The sequence below is a fragment of the Giraffa tippelskirchi genome, chromosome 8, assembly GCF_054371585.1.
Source record: "Giraffa tippelskirchi isolate mGirTip1 chromosome 8, T2T-mGirTip1v1.2.pri, whole genome shotgun sequence".
Taxonomy (NCBI): Eukaryota; Metazoa; Chordata; class Mammalia; order Artiodactyla; family Giraffidae; genus Giraffa; species Giraffa tippelskirchi.
The window spans coordinates 79,944,669-79,961,828 of NC_137282.1; the positions used below are offsets into that span (position 1 = coordinate 79,944,669).

A 17,160-nucleotide genomic window follows, 5' to 3' on the forward strand; every position below is an offset into this window, starting at 1 on the left:
GGCACCTTTGAACTGACACCAAAGTCAGCCTCTCCAGACAGGCTTCCAGGATTGAGTCACTGCCTCTGTTCCCCCTCCACTGGGCACTCCCTAAACACCAGACTCAACTGCAGACTCTGGGCCAGTCACCTTCCCTTGGGATTGCCCTGGGGGCATTGGACAGTTCAGATCATCTGGGCTTCACCTGTCCCAGGGCTCTAGCCACTTGTCCCCACAGGTACTCTGATAATCAGCTGCCTGGAGTGTGATCAGCTCTGTAGGGCATGGCTAGATGGCACCTGGTAACCACTTTTGCCTACTATCCACCTCCTCTTCTGAGACTTCTCTGTTGACTGTGAGGTGAGAGATGCCATGGCACCCACTCCTGACACTCAACCATGCATACTCAAGAAGTGCAGAGGAACAGGACTGCATGGGGAGACCTCTGAACAAAGGAGGACAGAGCCAACATATACATCTGCTTCCCCTCCCACCTCTAAGCAGGCTGCCCTGAGAAGCAGGACTCTGTGTTGTTCCTCAGAAGCAGCCATCAACCCCACTTGATGCCAAGGGGTCCCAGATTGGCAGCACAGCCTCCTTCCTCCCCTGCCTCACTCGATGCCCCTCTCTCCTGCCCCCCCAAGACTGTGGTCCTGACCAAGGAAGTGACATGGCAGCTTGGCCCCACGCTCTCCTTTCTGAAGAACTTCAGTGAAGGCCAGCTTCCTGTCTCCCTACTGGGTTATTTTTGGTGTTCCATCTTCCCTCACCCCAAACTAAAAAGTTCTTGAGGACAGAGGCCAAGTGTTCAGATTCCTCAATACACGTGTGCATTGTCACGTCAGTCGTGTCCGACTCTTTGCGACCCCATGGACTGCAGCCTGTCAGGCTCCTCTGTCCTTAGGATTCTCTCAGCAAGAATACACCTCTTTAAACTACAGGCCTGTGTCCTTGTGCTGTCTGCCCTCACAAAGGCAGACAGCAAACGACAAAGAGAAGCTGCAGTAGGTGTGAAGGGCCTTCCTCTCCCAGGCTTCTGTGGAGAATGGCTCCTGCAAGGACAAGGCAGGCTGGGGGTGGAGACTGGCTGCCCCAGACATCACCCTGGGACCTGAGGAGGACTGAAGGAACACGTTCCCACAGAGGATACGCCCGAGTTCCGTTTCCTGGAGATGTACGAATTCAGACGTCACTCTGCATGCATGTAACCAGTCAAAGCAAGGTGCACGTGCCCTTAGGTATCCCAGGCCTCACCTCTCAGTCCCTCTCTCTGGCTCCTCAATCTACCTAAAAGTGCAGTCACTGTGTGAACTTTGGCAATTCCTTCATCTCTCAGAACCTATCTGTAAAACAAAGGACATCTATCTCTCTCCCTGCCATCCCCAGCTCCCTCTCTCTCTCCTCCCCAATTCTAGCCTTCCCTTTCTCTGGAATTCTGTAAAATTTAAATGATGTAACCTATGGCACAACTTAGCAACTGAACAACAACCACCTATGAAGAGGCCCTTCCTTGATAGCTGGTGTGTGCTCAACACTTCTGCCATATTCACTTGCATCTATCAACCCCCTAGCCTCAGACACTAAGACCCTCCAGGTCAGAGGTTCCACTCACTCCATCCTGTGGTCTCTTAATTGGTTTCTCAGCCCTCTGCCTTGTCCCACTTCAGTAGCCATTCCCTTTCCAGGGGATCTTCCCAACCCAGGGATCGAACCCAGGTCTCCCACATTGCAGGCAGATTCTCTACCATCTGAGCCACTAGGGAAGCCCCATGCTCATCACAGCAGGTGAAATATAAGTGATGTCATGTCACTGCACTCCTCAATCTGCCCCCATGGCTCCTAGCTCCCTCAGAGGCAAGGCAAGGTCCCAACAATGGATCTGAGGCCCTAGGAATGTCTACTCCCACCCCCAGCTACCCAACACCCTACTAACTCAATTCCAACTACACTGGCCTTTTTGCTGGGCCTTTAATACCAGGCACATTTCTGTCCCAGCATCTTTGTAAATACTGTTCTTTCAGTCAACGGAGCCCTTTCCCCATATACTTTCATAGCTCACTCCCTCATCTCCAGGGGTCTGGACTTAAAGTTATCTTCTCACTGAAGCCCTCTCTGGCCACCCTATCCACTTAACCATCCCCATAACTCTTTCCCTCCTTTCCTGCTCTATTGTTCTCCTTGGTACTGATCACCGTCAAACAAAGTAGATATTTCTATCATGTTTATTTCCTGGATATCTTCTTCAATATGGAAGCTCTAGGAGCGCATGAATTCTTATGTGGGTTCACTATTGTCTCTAGAATACTGCCTGCCATTTAGTGGGTGCTCAATAAATCTTTGTAGAATTAATAAACCCCTTTTACTCCTTTATGGCTACATATTTATCTCTAATGTATCTAAAATTAAGAATAATCTTATTTTTATGTCCATTCCCACAAAATGAGAATCTGCTCAAATTTTTAAAGGAAAATGTCAGACGTTTTTATTTGTTTTAATTAAGAATTAAAGTTGTAGAGAATAAACTCCGTTTTGTTCCATTTCTTAAAAATAATTTTCTGAATAGTGTCAAATACTGAGAACTGTAATGACCATTCAGCAACAGAAGCTTTAGGGAGGTAGATTTCTTAACATCTGGACACTGATATAAATGGAAGATTATCTAATCATATTTTTTAACTGAATTTTATATTTTTCAAAATGAGACTTTAAAACTTACCCAAATTTTACCCAAATTAACCCAATTTTCTTATTTAATACATTTCCACATGAAGCTCCATATGTTATCCTCACATTCAATTTGATACCCACAACTCAATTTGTATTGTATTTTCAGTACAAAGGTTCTAGACAATGATCTGTTTGTCAAACCAGCCCCTTTTTAAAATGAATCTCAAAGTCTGGTACTATCAGCAAGATGGTTCTAGCAATAGTTATTAATGATCCTGCCGGCTCTAAAATAATATAGAAATAGTAGACACAGTCTTGACATTTTAGACCAGAAAAGACACATGTAAAACGTGACCAAGACCAATCATCAAATACTAATTATTATCAGTGTTAATACAGGACAAAATCGACAATGCTGCCCTCTTAGGGGGGATGGAACCCAGAAGGAGCCTTGAAGGAAGGATAGAATTTTAAAAACACACTGGGAAAGGGGAATAAAAAACCAGAGGAACAACTGGACTCAAGGTCCAAAGAAAGAAATGTCAGAGAAGAATAAATATCTGAGTTTGATTGGAATGGAAGGGGCTGTCAGAAGGAGTGAAAGATGATCATGGAAGAAAGGAGGAGGCTAATATCTAATCCGCCTTGGCCATGTTAAATTCCATACTCATAATGATGGGGAAAAGTTGACCAGCTGATCCTTCAGCCAAGTGCAGTGATTTTCCAGTTCAATGTGTGATGCGTTTTCTCTACCTCTGAGCACACCTGTCCTTGAGGAATCATGACTGACACACAAAACATGAGGGAACAACAGAATACACATGAAAGCAAGTGTCAGAATGTGGCACTGACTTGGAAAGTTTCAAAAAAGGACAGATACACATTTTTAGAAGAGTCAAGGAAGAATTCCTGGGGAAGAAGAGACTCAGCCATCTCTTCAAGTGTTCTCATTATTTAAGAAGAGTGCCGTTGAGGGCACTCAAGCAAGCAAGGTAATGCTGGCCTGGTGGAGGGGTGGTGGAGGCAGCCTGCAAAGAACCTTGTTCCTTTGGATCCAGCCTGGTGTCTGTGAGCCGACCTCTCTTATCATCACGCCATCCTCTCTTCTCAGTTTATAGCCCAGCTACCCTATGGAGTAAATAAACCAAGAACGTGATATCTCCTTGACTGGAGACAGCGGTGCAGGTAGGGAGGGATGTGCCTACTGCCTAGCTGAGACCCTTCCCACACTCCATTTCCCTTCGGTCCTGCCACTGTGGGTGGCACATCAGCAGATGAAGAGGTAGCAGCTGCCCTCACAACTGTGGAGGCTGTCTCAGCACTCTCTGGCTTGGCAGGTGTCTGAGACACACACACACCTGAATATTTCCCTCAGAGCCTACAAGGGGCCAACTTTCCAGAAGCTGCTGCTGCTGCTAAGTCGCTTCAGTCGTGTCTGACTCTGTGCGACCCCATAGACGGCAGCCCACCAGGCTCCCCTGTCCCTGAGATTCTCCAGGCAAGAACACTGGAGTGGGTTGCCATTTCCTCCTCCAATGCATGAAAGTGAAAAGTGAAAGTGAAGTCACTTAGTCATGTCCGACTCTTCGCAACCCAACGGACCGCAGCCCACCAGGCTTCTCCATCCATGGGATTTTCCAGGCAAGAGTACTGGAGTGGGGTGCCATTGCCTTCTCCGTTCCAGAAGCTGAGGGAAGAGCAAAAAAGCAGTGTTCTTTCTGACTCTATGAATCAACGTCTTGAGCTGTCACCCATCAGAAACTCAGCTCCCAAAATAACTCCACTGGCAGCTTGAAACAGTCTTCAGGGGACAACCCAAGGATGTCCTTTTCCTCCCAGAGAAGACACTGACATTTACATCTTGTTTTTAGTAATTACAAAGTTCTAAATATTTTTAAAAGACACTTGAAAAGTTTGTTACTTTCAAGCAGTTGGTTTTAAGAAGGGACTTTTGTATACAGCAAAGTCTGGGTTTTCTTGGGAAACTCTAAAGGCACAGCAGAAGAAAGCTGGGAAGAATGCTCTCAATATTTCCAGCCCCAAAGCAAACACAGTAGGACCCATGGGCTGAAAGAGTCAAGTCAACCCAGTCTGCAAGCATCTGCCCAGGCCCTCAGTGTACACGATGGCACTGCCCTAGTGGTAAAGACAAGAAAATCATGAGGCTGGCCAGCTCAGCAATTTGAAATGTCTCAATATGTTATAACACACCCACCCTAAAATAATGTTCCATGGGAATAAGATAAAAAATGAGTCACCCCCACCTAATGCTCTATGATGGAGGACACTGAATACATGGGAGGGATCCGGGAAAGAGAGTGCAGAAACAAACAAACAAAATATAGATCGCCAGAGCCCCTGCTGTCGTTCAGTGGTTAAGTCGCGTCAGACTCTTTGTAAGCACATGGACTGCAGCATGTCAGGCTACCCAGTCCTCCACTACCCTGGAGCTTGCTCAAATGCGTTGGTGATGCTATCCAACCATCTCATATCTAACCAGACCCTCTAAATCATGTGAAATAATATGGGGGTGGTGCGGAACCTACTCATAGAACTGAGACTAGGAAACAGTCTGTCTTAAATCAAAAATTTGAGTAAGTGTCATCCCAAAGCACATTTGGGAACAAAATGGAAGAGGATTCTAGTAAGGAAGTTATGCAGAGGAGTGGTGGGCGGACAAACTCCTAGAGCTCCTTGCAGGGGAGTTTTTATGTGGGGTCCGGTGGGGATGAACAATGCTCCTCTCAGAGCCTCTCTCTCACAGTCATTAAGAGCCCAGACATGGAAGGCTCTGAAAATCCACCATGTTCACCCCACCATCTAAAGTAAAGGCTGATGGAGAACAGTGTGGAGATTCCTTAAAACACTGGGAATAGAACTGCCATATGACCCAGCAATCCCACTGCTGGGCATACACACCGAGGAAACCAGAATTGAAAGAGACGCGTGTAACCCAATGTTCATCGCAGCACTGTTTACAATAGCCAGGACATGGAAGCAACCTAGATGTCCATCAGCAGACGAGTGGATAAGGAAGCTGTGGTACATATACACAATGGAATATTACTCAGCCATTAAAAAAAATACATTTGAATCGGTTCTATTGAGATGGATGAAACTGGAGCCCATTATACAGAGTGAAGTAAGCCAGAAAGAAAAACACCAATACAGTATACTAATGCATATATATGGAATTTGAAAGATGGTAACGATAACCCTATATGCAAGACAGAATAAGAGACACAGATGCATAGAACAGTCTTATGGACTCTGAGGGAGAAGGTGAGGGTGGGACGTTCTGGGACAATAGCATTGAAATATGTATATTATCATATGTGAAACAGAACACCATTTCATGTTCGATTCATGAGGCAAATGCTCAGGGCTGGGGCAATGGGATGACCCAGAGGGATGGGATGGGGAGGGAGGTGGGAGGGGGGTTCAGGATGGGGAACACATGTAAACCCATGGCTGATTCATGTCAATGTATGGCAAAAACCACTACAATATTGTAAAGTAATTAGCCCCCAACTAAAATAAATAAATTTATTTAAAAAAATAAATAAATAAAGTAAAGGCTGAAGAGAAGGAAGGGACCAAGGACCTTAGGTGAACTGTTTCAGTAGCAATTAAATGCTGGAGTAAGCTGTGGAATAGTCCAGCAACAAACACCTGGAAATTCTACTTGGAGAGCCCCACTATAGAGAGATCGACTGGCACCTCCATTACAATGAACAGAATCTTTCTGGGCACCATGGAGACCTGCCAGGATTTATAATTTATTCTCCACTGTTGGCAAGAGAAAAAAAAAACAACCTTGCACAGTGCCCAAAGATAAATGCACAATTATGCTGCCTACATCATTATTTGTATTGTCTAAATGTCCCACAACAAGGACATCAATTCAGTTCAGTTCAGTCACTCAAGTCCTGTCCAGCTCTTTGTGACTGCATGCACTGAAGCACACCAGGCTCCCTGTCCATCACCAATTCCCGGAGCTTGCTCAAACTCATGTCTATTGAGTCGGTGATGCCATTCAACCATCTCATCCTCTGTCATCCCCTTCTCCTCCTGCCTTCAATCTTTCCCAGCATCAGGGTCTTTTCCAATGAGTCAGTTTTTTGAATCAGGTGGCCAAAGTATTGGAGCTTCAGCTTCAGCATCAGTCCTTCCAATGAATATTCAGGACTGATTTCCTTTAGGATAGACTGGTTGGATCTCCTTGCAGTCCAAGGGACTCTCAAGAGTCTTCTCCAACACCGCAGTTCAAAAGCATCAATTTTTTGGCTCTCAGCTTTCTTTATACTCCCACTCTCACATACATGACTACTGGAAAAATCATAGCTTTGACTAGACAGACCTTTGTTGGCAAAGTAATGTCTCTGCTTTTTAATATGCTCTCCAAGAAGACAGATTGCAGTACAGACCCACAGTGGGTACACTACATAGGGGCTCCACAGAGTGCGCCATGAGAGCAAAGCTGCCATGTGCATCTTATTCAGTCTAGTACCCAGTAGAGGGCCTGGCATATGGTAAACTCTGGAGAGACGAGTCAGAAAATAGAATGAACATGCTCCTATGCAAACTTTAGAATAGGCAAGACATATATTGGTGTGGAAAGATGTCAAGGTATTCAGCTGCATTAAAGTGAAAATGAAATCGTTCAACTGTGTCTGACTCTTTGAGACCCTGTGGACTGTAGTCCACCAGGCTCCTCCATCCATGACATTTTCCAGGCAAGAATACAGGAGTGGGTTGCCATTTCCTTCTCCAGCTGTACGAAAGGCATCTAATTATAAAAGAGTACGACTCCATGTTTACTGTTAGTGATATGTACACATTTTTTTTATACTTTCATTTTAAAATTACATACACTCATATAGATAGGCAACATTTATACTGTGTTGTTCACTGATGCCCATACTCCTTTTTTTCCAGGCACATGGAAAACTGAACAATTCTGGGCCCACTTTAATTGGGTGGGGCCACATGTCTAGTTATGACCAAGAAGTTGTGAGCATAAGCGACATGTGTCACTTATAGGCCAGAACATTTACATACCAGCATGGGCCTCAGAGTTCTCACTCCCTCCCAAGTTTATCTTGAAAGTAAGTGTTGAGATCAAGCCTCTAGCAACCTAGATCTTGGAGTGACTATGACGAATAGGTGCCCTAGTCAATATGCATGTAATACTGGAGTGAGAAATAAACTTTTCTGTGTTCAACTGAGTTTAGGGTTGTCTGTTACCCTGAAGCAACTGTCTGTTGCTTCAGTTGTGTCCAACTCTTTGCAACCCCATGGACTGTAGCACACCAGGCTTCCCTGTCCTTCACTATCTCCCAGAGTTTGCTCAGATTCACGTCCATTGAGTCGGTGATGCTATCTAACCATCTCATCCTCTGCTGCCCTCTTTTCTTTTTGTTTTCAGTCTTTCCCAGCATAAGAGTCTTTTCCCCAGCATAACCATACCCATTTCTGACAACTATAAGACACACACACACACACATATCTATACATGTATGCATACATATATATGTGTATTTACAAATACATATGTGCAAGTATCAACATGCATAAAAAATTCAGAAGAATAATCAGATGAAGTTTTATCTCTGAAGGCAACCTTAGGGACTTCCACTATTTACTTTATGCATCCTCTATTTTAAAAGTTGTTTTACACTAAACACAGTCATATCTGTAATTAGTAAGTTTGATTGCTCCCTCATCTTGACTTTGTCCATGCATAAATCCAAATCAGCCAACGGGCAATCTTAAATGGTAGTTCTCTTTCAACGTCTGATGCCTTCAACTCCTGGCATCAGCAGCTTTAGCATCCCTGGAAATCATTTAACTGAGGAAGCTAAAATAGGGGGAAGCTTTCTCCTTGGACCAATCTAGCGAGAGTGAGATCTGAGAAGCCTGTATTTCCCTCATTCAGCTTTCTCATCTATGCCTTATGCATTTCTGCTCTTTCCTTGCTTTTCTTCCCTATCATCTCTACTCCCCAGCTTCCCAAACATGTGCTTCTCCTCCAGCCCCATCTAAACCTCCACTGGCTCCTTCCTGTAAGCCACCAGTTCTAAGCTTGGCTTCACACATCCAGTGTCACCTGCCTCCCAACCAACTGAATCCATGTATTTGGTGGTGGGATTGAGGTGCCAAGAGTTTCCAAAGTTCCCCAGGTGATTCTAACATGCAACCAACATTAAGAATTGCCTTGGGGGAAGGAGCGGAGGGAGAACCACTGCTCCAAACCGAAAACAGGCTCGGACAGTTTCACTGACCACCTCCAAGGAGAAAGCATATTTTCACAGGGAACAAATTTGAAGCTAAAAAACTGAAGTTCAAAGGGATGACACGGAATGAAACCTGCCCAAAGTTTCCAGGAACCAGAGACTGTCCCTCCCACCTCTCCTTGAAGAATAAGTAAAGGAAAGATGGGATGAAAGGATGAAGAGGCATCCTGAACAGCCAAGCTTTGCCTGCTATTGAAACAAACAGGAATCCTTTTTATTGTAAATCAAGTTATGTCGATTCCAACTTTGTTAATATCAGGGCTGCTACTTGCCATTCCAATTCCATGACAAAGCGGTGGTGCAAAGGGCAGTTTCAAAACCCCATTCAAAGCCCAAATCTCAGCCATATCTTCATTTTATTTGAAAGATTAAAACTTGGGTTAGGGAGAGAAATGGTGAAGGAGGTCAAAAGGTATAAACTCACAGTTATAAAATAAGTCATAGGGATGTAATGAAAACTGCATGACAACTATAGTTAATGATACCAGATTGCATGTTTGACGGCTGCTAAGAGAGTAGACCTTAAAAGTTCTCATCAGAAGAGAAAAAACTTTTGTTAACCATGTATGATGACAGATGCTAACTAGACCTATAATGGTGATTATTCCAAAGTACATACAAATATCAAATCATTATATTGTGCACCAGAAACTAATATAATGTTATATGTAAATTATACTTCAATAAAAATAAATACAAATCAAAACCCTGTGATTTCAAATGAGAGTTGTGTGGCATTAACTGCCTTCCGGAATGAATACTGGATGATGGATGACCTTTGTGACGACTGATGCCTCGAGAGCCCTTCAAAGCAGCCTGACTTCTTTCCAGGTATTATAGGATCAAGTCACGTCCAAAATGAAAAGCAAAGAATTCACAGAAGGCAGGATTAAAAGGAATCTGAGAAACCTTCTTCTATAAAAGAATCTCTACATTCAGGCATGATAAGGTAATATTCTGATAACAAGAGTGTCAGCAAACAATCCTTTAGCTTATCTCATATCGACAAATTTGGGGGGGAGAGATGGGAGGGAGGTTTACAAGGGAGGGGATATATGAGTGCATATAGCTGATTCACTTTGTTGTACAGCAGAAACTAACACAATATTGTCAAGCAATTATACTCCAATAAAATTTTTTGAAAAATTTAGATGTCTGGCCTCCCACAGTCCCAGTCACTAGACAAAAAGAACTTACCTTCACTTTTATACTCTTAAAAGTGGTTAAGGACCTGTGACCTTCCCGGCCAAAAGAGTTGAGGAGGCCTCCTGCCCTGTAGAACTCAAGAAAATGCCATTTATGTTGTAGTCTGTTTAAATACTACCACCTGAAACTCACACACCTGTAAGCTCTTTCCTTCTAACCCCTAACACCTGTTAGGTTAGCTATCACCTCAAACCTTTTAGGATGTGTGCGTGCATACATGCTAAATCGCTTCAGTTGTGTCCGACTCTTTGCGAGCCTATGAACTATAGCCTACCAGGCTCCACCACGCTCCTCTGTCCAAGGTATTCTCCAGGCAAGAATACTGGAGTGGATTGCCATGCCCTTCTCCAGGGGATCTTCCTGACCCAGGGATCGAACTCGCATCTCTTAACATCTCCTGCATTGGCAGGCAGGTTCTTTACCACTAGTGCCACCTGTGAAACCCACCTTTTAGGATAGTTACTGTCAAAAAGATAAGCGATAACAAGTGTTGGCAAAGATATGGAGAAAAGGGAACCCTGTGCACTGTTGATGGGAATTAAATTGCTACAACCACTATGGAAAACAGTATGGAGGTTTCTCAGAAAATGAAAAATAGAACATATGGTCCCTCAACCTCACTTCTGGGTCTATATCCAAAGGAAACAAACTCATTCTCTCAAAGATGTATTTGTAATCCCATGCTGACTGCAGCATTATTCAGAATAAGCAAGACATGGGAATGACCTTAGTGTCCATCAATAGATGAATATAAAAGAAAAAGTGGTATACATAATACACACAAGCAGTGGAATATTATTCAGGCTTTAAAAAGAGGGAAATCCTGACACTTGCGACAACATGGATGAGCCTGGAAGGCATTCTGCTGTGTGAAATAATCCAGATCAAAAAAGATAAGTATTAAATAGTATGTATCACTTACATGTAGAATCTAAAAAAATTAAAAGTTGAACTCATACAGAAAAGTGGTTGCCAGGGGCTGAGAGGTGGGAGAAATAAGAAGAGGTCGGTAAAAAAGTACAACTTTCTATTACATGTAATATTAATAAAGTCTGAGAATCTCATATATAACATAATGACTATAGTTGATAAGACTGTGTTGTATAATTGAAGTTGACTTAAAGAGTAAAACTTAAATATTCTCACTTTGAAAAAGGTAAGTGTGTGCTGTAACAGATGTGATAATTACCTCAATGGGAGAACCATTTCACAATGTATACATCAAATCATTATATTTTAAACATCTTACAGTTTTGTCAATTTTATGTCAGTAATGCTGGAAAAAAAAAACACCCTATTTCCTGGAGTTATAAGAAATAAAGGTTGGTAGACACTGGGATTAAAAGAGTCATGAATAGCATAAGAAACTGCTCACACTTTGATAAGCCTTCTCTCTAAAATAAGACCCCTTCCAACTAGTGTCAAATGGGGTTTCCCAGGAGAAAAACTCTGGGACCCAGAGGAACACAGGAATATTGACCTGCAGGTGACCACAGCTGAGCACATAGGCCAAAGTGAGCTGGCACATAATGCAGAAGGTACAGATGATGGTAGTGGTGGGGTTCCCCACAAGAGAAATTCGGCACGTTCTGAACCATTTTGGACTATGAACACATTTTTTGTAAAGCAGGAATTGTAATACCCAGTTTACTGATTGATCATCATTCATCAGGCACCTTCATTCCCCAACTACTTTATGTACCTGCTAACTTGCCCACTTCTTTGGCCATGCACAAATCTTATCATCCACAAAATGAGGATAAGGCCCCACTGGCTAGGTTTTCAAACGGATTCAGTAGAAAACTATATTGTAAACCACCTTACCCAATGCCTACATAAAGTATATGTTTAGTGAATATATTTCCCCTCTCTTTCTCTCTTGGCTATCAGAAAGATTGAGTGACCATCTGAAAGCAAGACTGTGAAGGACGGTAAAAGGCCTTTGTTGTTTGGTCAGTGCCCTGGCTTCAACAAAAGACCAGAAGAGCAGCTCAGAGGGCCCTCTTCTATATGCTGCATGCACCATCTCCCCCTCAAACCAGGCAGAGGGGAACTGGGGTGATGTCACTAGATGAAGGAGTGGTAGAGAGCAGAAGGCCAGAGTATGTCCCAGGACTAGAGGGATGTGGGGCCAACATTCTTGAAGATGCTCTAAACAGCAGGACTGTGGTCTCCTGTGAGCGCCCAGGTAACATAACCTGTATCAACCAAGCACTGGAACTGAAGGAGATGCCGTTATGATACATGGACTTGATCACTTTAGAAAAATACAAGACCTGTTCTGGTTTTCACTCATTTAGTAGTTTTACACACATACACAGGGACACACACTTCAATATGGCGAGTGGCTCAGTCAGTTGATGCAGATCAAAAGCATCATGGAGGCATGAAATCCAAGGCACTATACTAGCCTTGTAGGACTAGATGCAGGTAGGTGGGGAGGGGTCATGAGGAAGCTGAACACAGAATCCCTGCTCAAATAGCATAGTCTTGAGAGGACAAAGGATACAGGAAAAAAAAAAAGAAAATCAGGACTGGAAAATCTGACCTGAGGGGAGCATTCAGAAACTGAGTCACTGCAGATAAGTGGGTTTTCCAAAGTACTCAACACTGTCAATTTTGGCCATGGCCCATTAAACTCTTTTACCAAGCTATGTGTTTTGACCATGTTCAAGAGCCTTCAACTAGTTGTTCCTGCTACAATTCTCACAGTCTGGAGGTTTTTCCTAGAAATAAACAACCAATGTGGTTTTACATTAACTGGCTTTGGGGATGACACTAAGGTCTCCTTTAGCCAAAGGTACTTTTTAAGCACTAGCTCATGTTGACTGACACCAACTAGAGATTGCAGAGGATACAAATTAAGGAGCAGCACCAATCTCTTCCTGCAAGAAGCTCACATTCAGTGGTACCCTGTCTCTTGTACCTGCTTGTGAGAACCATTTGCTAAATAATTAGGCATTTTGTGAGCAAGCTGTTAAACAGAAGTGTGATTTCTTGAATAATGGCCCTCCAAAAGATATCATATCCTAATTCCTAGAGCTGGAGAATGTTAATTCATATGGCCAAAAAAAAAAAAAAAACTTTGCAGATGTGTTAAGAATCTTGAGATGGGAGTAAGTATTATCTGGGTGGACCCTTAATGCAGTCTTATAGAAATGCTTATGAGGAGTGCAGAAGGAGATCTGATACAGAGGAGGAGGAGGCCATGTGACCAGCAAGACAGAAGGTGGAGGGATGTGGTCACAAGCCAAGCCCTACCAGCAGCCACCAGAAGGTAGAAAAGGCAAGGATTAGATGACCCCTTAGAGCCTCCAGAGGGAGTGCAGTCCTGCTGACATCCTGATTTCAGCACAGTGAAACTTATTCTCGAATACTGGCCTCCGGGAGTGAGAGAGAATAAATTTTTGTTGATTTATGCTCCTAGATTTGTGGTCATTTGTTTCAGCAGCCATAGGAAACTAATGCTTAAAACCCACGGCTTCTGTTTGTTGTTGTTTGTTACTCATTCCTGTCCGACTCTCTCACGACCCCATGGACTATAGTCCGCCAGGCTCCTCTATCCATGGGATTTCCCAGGCGAGAATACTGAAATGGGTTGACATTTCCTTCTCCAGGGGATCTTCCTGACCCAGGGATTGAACCTGTGTCTCCTGCATGGCAGGCAGATTCTTTACCACTGAGCCACCTGGGAAGCCTGAAACCAACCATGGTGGTGTATTTATACCACAGAAATAGGCAATGAAAAAATCAGGGCTTTTAATTTCAGAGAGCTGGTGTGTTCTCAAATCACACCTGGGCAGTTTAGCCTGAGACAAACAATGAGAGAACATGCTTCATGGCATGACATGGCATGATGTACTTTGTTATGATGTCATATGATGTCATGTGACTTCATATACCAGAAAAAGCACTTAACTTGTGACAGGCTCCTTATTCTGATTCTCCCTCAAACAGATTCCATCTGTCCTTACATAGCTCTCTACTTTCCTTTGTGGTTTCCTTCTTGAAAAAATAAAAGCCTCAAAATGAACTCATTCACTCTAGGAACATTTATTAAGCACCTATGGTATACCAGAAACAGTTCTGAAGGTACAAGGATGAGCAAAACATGATGTCTGTCATTGAGGAGGAGATAGATGCCTTTAGTTGCATCAAATAGCCATGATCAAAAGCTGCCTGTGAGGGAAAGTCAGAGATGACTGCTAAGGTGTTCCCATCTCCATGATTTTCACTCTTTCTGATCTCTGTGCCAGATCACTGAGATATTTTGTCACTGGGAAAGGAGAGAACCTCTTTCCAAGACTAATCAAAGAGCTTTCTGAAAGGGGCTGAGTTGAAAAGTTTGTTTCTCTGTCGAACATATGCCCAAGCTACTATCTTCTAGAAAAACTATGCTGGGCCATGTACAAAATTGAATCCTAACCACAGGCAGGTCACGTTTGTCAAACAAGAGGATGCCACCCACAGTATATCTGCAGGGTTGGTGCTTATCACCAAAGATGCCTCTGCTTTGTGATACTATGGTAACAGCAACTCAGCAACCATGGCTCGGTTGGATACCTGGGTCCCTGTTCCCTGCATCTTCCCCCGTTCCTCCTCATAAATGTCCTCACCAACTCCCTTGCTTAAAGTTTTATGAAGACCTCAGGCAATCTCCTCTGGTGGCATCTGAAGTTAACATCCAGGAGGAGTTAATAGAAAACAGGCTAACCTACTCTTTCTAAGGCACTGCTCCTCTGAATCCTTACCCTCTCCTCATCTCACCACCCCAATAAATACCTTGAACATTCTTTCAAACTGTACATGTTAGCAACAGCCAAGCAAAGTGAATATCCCATGACTCGTTTTTTTATGGGAGAGGTACTATAATTGCTATCATTGGGAAATTTGTACAGGGTAACACATTTACTCCTCCAGGTGTGGGATCTCTTTGCAGCAAAATCTTGCCTATTCATTCATTTAAGAAGTGATTATTGAGGAATTCTCAAAGCCAGGAATTGAACAAGGTTCTGGAGACTTAAAACATTTAAAAAGCAGCTCCTGACTTCAGAAGAAGACCTACCCAGAATCAGCAAGTGTCACTGGTGGGGTGGTCAGCTGGCATTAAAATGAAGAGTTACACTCCCTGAGGGGCTCCCGCTAATCCTCTTCTCTGAGTCAACATCAACCGTCTATACCGTGCACAATGTATATAAAAAATTATTAGTGAGACTGGGGTCCTGTTCATTAGCATGATGAGTATTAGAAATGCAATCTCATTGAAGAAATAAAAGATTTTGAAAATGTATAAACTGCCAAGACAGTTGAACAATACTCTGTGTTCTTATATGAACAAAGTATAAGAATCCAGCATGACCAGAAACACGGACAGCGCACGTGGGGCTTAGTCTTCAGTCAGCCCCACACCCACTGAGGGGATTAGGAGGATGACTGACTGCACAGCATCCTGCCTTGGAATGTGGCTGCATCTGCCCAGAATGAGCAGCTCCATACAGAGAGAGGGCAGAACCCCGAAGAGGAGACCGAGTTCACTGCGCAGATCTGTGCGCTGTTCTGTGCCTGCCTTGTTAACTAATGTTTGTCTAATAAATGTCTACATGTGTGACAGAAAAAAAGAAGCCATGATGCCTGTGCTATAAAAGGAAAAAAGAAGCCTTTTCTAATATGGAAAAAAAATGACTTTGTAAAGAACGTAAATTACAGAACACTTAAAAATAAATTAAATATAATTATGTTTAATTAGAGTCTACTGCAGTCTAAGGAGTAAATAAATACAAATGTCTAAAATTAGATTTGTTTACTAGCACATTACTCTCATTCTAGAGGCTGTGGGATTGTAGTTCTTGCTTCTTTTGTTTGCCCTCTGATGGATGACAGAGGATGAGATGGTTGGATGGCATCACCGACTCAATGGACATGAGTTTGAGCAAACTCTGGGAGATAGTGAAGGACAGGAAAGCCTGGCATGCTGCAGTCCAGGTGTTAAAAAGAGTCAGATGTGACTTAGTGACTAAACAACAACAACAGCACATAACTAGCACATTTAGAGGATTTAAAATATAGATTCTATCTAAAAAGATGGTACTGATGAAATCATTTGCAGGGTCACAATGGAGACACAGACAGAGAACAGACTTATGGACACAGGGCAGAGGGGTAGGAAGGAGAGGGTGAGATGCCTGGAGAGAGTAACATGGAAAGTTACATAATCATATGTAAAATAGATAGCCAATGGGAATTTGCTGTATGTCTCAAGGAATCCAAAGGGGCTCTGGAACAAGCTACAGGGGTGGGATGGGGTGGGAGATGGGAGGGAGGTTCCAGAGGGAGGGGACATATGTATACCTATGGCCAATTTATGCTGATGTTTGGCAGAAACCAACCAAATTCTATAAAGTAATTATTCTTCAATTAAAAAATAAATGAAATCTAGAGTCTACACTAAAAACCACTATTTCTTTGAAAATGGTCACAAGGTATAAGTTCCTCTGGGTTTTGCCCCAGTAACATGCTTCCCTTCCTGCTGCGGGAGCTGACAGTGGCTGAGCCATACTTAGGAAAGAATGCAGCCTACAGTCTGGCTCTCCTTCTAGTCCACACAAAAAATCGCAAAATAAGCCAACTGATGCTGAGGATGATGATGACAAATCAACAACACAATACCAGATTTTCATTTAATGATTATTATGTGCCCATATTTGTAAAAAGACTTTTACTTCTACTTTCTCATTTCATCCTCACAGGAACCGAATGATAAAGGTTCTACCATCATTTCCATTCTACAGATGAAGGAAACAAGGATTACAGAAGAGTTATGTCATTTGACAAAGGTCACACAGTAAGTGATGGAGCTAAAAGCTGAAGCTAAGTGTGTCTGATTCTAGACACCCATTCTAAGTGTGTCTGATTCCATGCTATTATCTTTCTTTTTTGTACTTTTGAGAGAATAGCACTGAAACACGTGTATTATCATATGTGAAATAGATTGCCAGTCCAGGTTTGATGCATG

General features: G+C 43.1%; 1 protein-coding gene across 2 annotated transcripts in view; it reads right to left on the minus strand.

Moving 5' to 3' along the window:
• The window catches only part of ADAMTS12 (ADAM metallopeptidase with thrombospondin type 1 motif 12), a 370,221-nt gene that overhangs the window by 279,525 nt on the left and 73,536 nt on the right, over positions 1 to 17,160 (minus strand). The gene's annotated exons all lie outside the window — the stretch shown is intronic.